Source organism: Schistocerca americana, unplaced genomic scaffold, assembly GCF_021461395.2.
Source record: "Schistocerca americana isolate TAMUIC-IGC-003095 unplaced genomic scaffold, iqSchAmer2.1 HiC_scaffold_170, whole genome shotgun sequence".
Classification (NCBI taxonomy): domain Eukaryota; kingdom Metazoa; phylum Arthropoda; class Insecta; order Orthoptera; family Acrididae; genus Schistocerca; species Schistocerca americana.
This window is the reverse complement of record NW_025725791.1, coordinates 344,268-349,267: the sequence shown is the minus strand read 5'-3', so window position 1 is coordinate 349,267 and position 5,000 is coordinate 344,268. Positions and strand designations below refer to the sequence as shown.

The 5,000-nt window shown below is 57.5% G+C and overlaps 1 pseudogene; it reads right to left on the bottom strand.

The window, feature by feature from the left end:
• LOC124571398 overlaps nt 1-5,000 on the bottom strand; it is a 9,675-nt pseudogene that overhangs the window by 2,138 nt on the left and 2,537 nt on the right.

Here is a 5,000-nt window from a genome sequence, read left to right as displayed (position 1 = left end):
GAACCGACACCTCCGACGACTACCCCAGCAGCTACCCCATGGTTCCCTTATTAGGTACTCGTTTTTACAAGATGTCTCTTGTCACACAGACGAGTTTCTGTCCGAGGTCGCAACGCGATCCTCTACCACACATCTCCTACTACCGGAAAGCGCCCGTTGCCCGTGGGTTCTACCTTTTGAGGCGCGGGATTGGGTAGCTTTCGGCAGTTTTGTGAGTAAACGCCGTGTGGTCTGCCAAGGGACATCGCCGTTACCACACAGGGTTCGGATACTAGTTCACGCCACCACGTGAACCGACACCTCAGACGGCTATCCCAGCGTTTACCGCTTTTTTGCGTGGTCTTTTACCACCACGCTACTCGTGTTAGCAAGACTCCTCTTGCAGCCAGAGACGAGTTACGGCCGATGCCACCATACGCGGCCCTCTACTGCATTACTGATCTGCCAGTCTCGCCCTTTACCGCCTAGCGCATGTGAGCTAGGGATCGGGTAGAAACATGACAGTTCTAAGGGTAGTTGCCATGCAGTCTGCAGGGTAACATCGTGGCCAAAGGCTCTCGGTTACTAGTGATTCCCACGCTGAGAAACGTGGCCCGACTTCCTCAAACGATGGCCCTGGACAACAACCCTATATTACCATGGACTGGTCTGGCACCACCTATTCAACATATTCGGTAGCAACCCTCCACTACAGAGGGTCCCATACAGTCACTTATTCAGCATATTCGTGACGACCTCCCACTACAGGAGACCGGACCCTTACCAACTCCTGTTTGCCCCCGACAGCAAAAGGGGACTTACTACAAGGTCGGCAGGTATCCTGCATGACACTGCCTGTTCAATATATTCGGCAGCAACCCTCCACTACAGAGGGCCCCCAGAGAAGCTCATGGGGCCTTGGTCCGGGGCTACCTATTGACATATATTCGGCAGCTACCTCCTATTACGGGAGGCGTTCCCCTATCCGCCACCCGGGGACCCGACTTCGTAGCGTGGCCAGCGCTCGGACCCTGCTCCAATGCGCAGGGTCCCGAAGTAGTAGTAGATAGGGACAGCGGGAATCTCGTTAATCCATTCATGCGCGTCACTAATTAGATGACGAGGCATTTGGCTATATATAGCCGTCTTTATTCACGTGCGTGAATACACATAAAAGAATTACCCATACAATGGGTTTACAAATGACACATACATAACAAACACTAGACAGGACAGGAAGAAAGCACGTGAACAAAAAGGCGTTTATGCCTGTGACAGGCGCCAGGCAGCAGCGCAGAGAGACACAAATTGGGCCCTCAGCCGACACCAGTCCGGTGCATCGTGCTCATTGTGGCAGTCATGGTGTCGAAGCGTCTTGCCGCCATGACAGTACCGACGAGGACCTGCGTTGCCATGGCCGCAAAATGGTGGTTCCTGAAGCCCAGCCTGCGCAGATCACATGCAGAATTCGGCGACCAAACACCCCTCCACGAGATGGTCGCCGAGGTGGTGGTGATGCGCTGGACTGCTGGGTGAAGTCTCCTAATCGCCTGGTGGACGGCTTCCCTGTCGTAGACCGCGACCTTCTCCTTGTGGCAATGATCGATGTCCAGGTTAACACCAACGACTTGGGCATCGATGACATGTGCTGCATCGCCCCGAACCGCCACGATGTCCGGCTTCTTTAGGCCCTCAGATGTTCGAAGTTGAGGCTCAAGGTGGATGTCAAAGCCTCGGCGACGAAGGCCTTGCGCAACATAAGATGCCAAGGCATTATGTCGCTTAACACGGGCGTCATGGCTCCTAAAGCAATGCTGGACAACGTGATTTGCGGTTTCAGTTGCGACGCAGCCTGCCCTACAGTTGGTGTCACCTGAACGGCCACGCTGCAACCTAGCCCGAGTTGGCAGGGCATTTATCCTGGTTCGCAGGCAGGAGATGAAGTCGCGGCCACTAATAGGGTGCTGGGGGTTATCCACCCAGCTGTGCTGCCCTGGTGTTCGGGCAGACTTCCTCAAGGCAGCTCCATCCACCGACGAGTGCAGCCTCTCTGCCCACATCCGGCCAAGCTGGCTGCTCGTCCGTATGACCCCGTCGTTCCACCGTAGCTGATGCTCCAGCCTCCCAAATTCGCGCCCGAGTACGTCCTCTGTCGACCCGTCTGATTGGATTCCCAACGCTCGGATGTTGTCGAGTCGATTCCGCCGCAGCAGAGGCCCAAGCCAGCGAGCTGATGGCACTCCCAAACCCCCAGCTGTAACAGGGGCGTGGAAGTACGCAACAGGAATGTCCGCTGGCAGGCACAGCCAAGATCTCAAAGCTGTGCGGACGGCGATGTCCACTGCGGAGAGAGCACCAAGACGGGTCCTCGACAGGGCCAGGCCATGGTGGATTCCTGGCAAGACCACGGTTCTCAGGGCGTGAAGACGTTGTTGCGGCTTCAGTGGTGCCTTGGTTAGGACGCTCAGCTGTCGCTCGACCTCCCGCCTCGGATGGAAGAGGCTGCATCCGCTGGTAGAGAACTCCAGGCCAAGATACCGAAAAGTGCTCTCGACTGCCAAGGCTGGAAGGGTGGTATATCCAGCCTTGAAGGTCGTGGTGTTGTCGACCTTAACTTTCTTCTCACGGCCGGAGGCCGCGAGGGCGAGAGTAAAGCATTTCCCAGGATTGACCTGGAGACCCAGGTCTCCAAGAACTGATACAGATGTATCGATCAGGTCCTGGAGACCACCTTTCGTCTCAGCAAACAACAGGAGGTCGTCAGCGAAGGCGGCAGCATTCAGGCGTCGTCCCATGATGTTGGCACCTACATGATCTGGGAGGCGAGCAAGCATAAGGTCCAGCGAAAGGTTAAACAGGATAGGGGAAAGAGGGTCGCCCTGCCGAACGCCCCTTGAAGGCCGCACTGGACCCAGTGACTTTCCCGAACCAGAGATCACCGTAACCCCATTCTCATAGCATCCCAGGATGTATCCAATGAATTCGTCCGGCAGACCATGTGCCCTCAGGGCAGGCCTCAGGGCACCATGGTCCAGGGAGTCGAATGCCTTGGACACATCCAGGGACGCGACATAGAGGGAGTTACAGTTCACCCTGGCCTGAGTCATCGCCAGGTCCAACAGGAATGAATTGTGCAGCATCCCATCCTGAGGAAGGAAGGCCCGCTGACGCCCGTCCAACACACAGGTCCGCATCAGCCGACCCGCCAGGATCTTATGGAAGACCCTGGCGAGGACTGAGCAAACAGTGATCGGGCGGAAGTCAGCGGGGGATGCTGGGGCGGCCTTCTTGGGCAGCAGGGAGGTACGGGCCTGTAGGAGTCGGGATGGAAGGCGGCGGGTCAAAAGGAAAAGGTTTAACACTTTCAGGAGGACCTCACGGGGAAGACGACGGAGCTGGGCAGGTGTTAATCCATCTGGGCCCGCAGCGGAGCGACGAGGTGGGAGAGCTGCCGCAATGTCCTCCAATGTGATAGGCGCCCACAGCTCTTGAAATGGCACCTCAACGCGGGACGGTAACAACCGACAATCTAGGCGGTCAACCCGGCCAGATGGACGGCGGGTGAAGAAATCTTTCCAAAACTCGACCAAGCCAGGAATTGGAAGTGGTTGGTGAGTCAGTGTGCCGTCAAGAATGCCGTTGATGCACCGCCCCGCGTTTTTGGAGAACGCGCGTTGGCACACGGAGTACTCCCACCTGCGACGAGCTCGTTTCCGCTCAGGTGGCTGGGACATGTGCTTGGAGGCAACAGGATTGTGGGATGCCTCCTTGCTACCTAAGGCATCAAGTACAGGCGGCAGCATGCCCATAATGACATGCCTGGATGCACTGTGCCCCAGCGCCAAGATGTCGTCAACTGAGCGGTACTTCGGACCCGACGATGGCAAGGCTGCTAAGACCGACCAGATGGCCTGGTCAACAGGATCTTCTAGCGACGGTGGAGTCAGGGAAGACGTGGAAGCCCCAGCAGGGGGTGCAGCAGCATCAGAGGGGCGAGGTCGCTCTGCAGAGGCAGAAAGAGCAGCAACGAACTCGGCGACCTGGTTCCTGTAAGCTCCCGCACGACGCTGGCACTTAATGGATTCAAGTGAGCGGTGCGGGAAGATCTTCACTAATTCTTGATTCAGGAACCGGGTGCCCTCGAGTGTTAGCACTGCCTCTGCATGGGCCAGGCGTAACAGTTCCTCACTAGACCACCTGGCCTTCGCCCTCTGGATGTTAATTTCTGCGTTCACTGCGCCAAGATGAGCCCTGCGGCGATGCACACCAAGACCAGTCTTGGTGCCGAAACTCCGACTGCACTCGGGGCACTGGAACGCCGGCAAGACGTCACGACCCGGACTGGCGACGTCAGCTGGTGGCCCAACAACTGGCGCGGCTCCTCCAGTGGGAGGACCGCAACCTGATCTATTACGAGTGTTGGGGCCAGCTGAAACAAGAGGCAGGGGGGCAGGCAACCCCCAAGCCCCGAAGGTTCACCCCGCTCTGTCGGTCAGAGAGCTCTAGGAAGACACAGAATTCTGTGCCTCCCCTCGGCTCCCTTCACGACTCCCGCCACGTGAAGGCCAGAGCTAGGATTTCCCACCGAGAGGCTAAGCGAACCATCGCCCACTCGACACCCAAGGGTGCTAAGGAGTGGACCGAGAGGATCCGTATATGACGCATCATGTGAGCATTAAGAGAGTCATAGTTACTCCCGCCGTTTACCCGCGCTTGCTTGAATTTCTTCACGTTGACATTCAGAGCACTGGGCAGAAATCACATTGCGTCAACACCCGCTAGGGCCATCGCAATGCTTTGTTTTAATTAGACAGTCGGATTCCCCCAGTCCGTGCCAGTTCTGAGTTGATCGTTGAATGGCGGCCGAAGAGAATCCGCGCACCCGCGCGCCCCCGGAGGAGCACGCTAAGGCGGACGCGGCCTCGCAGCAAGGAAGATCCGTGGGAGGCCAAGGCACGGGACCGAGCTCGGATCCTGCACGCAGGTTGAAGCACCGGGGCGCGAACGCCGCGCAGGCGCGC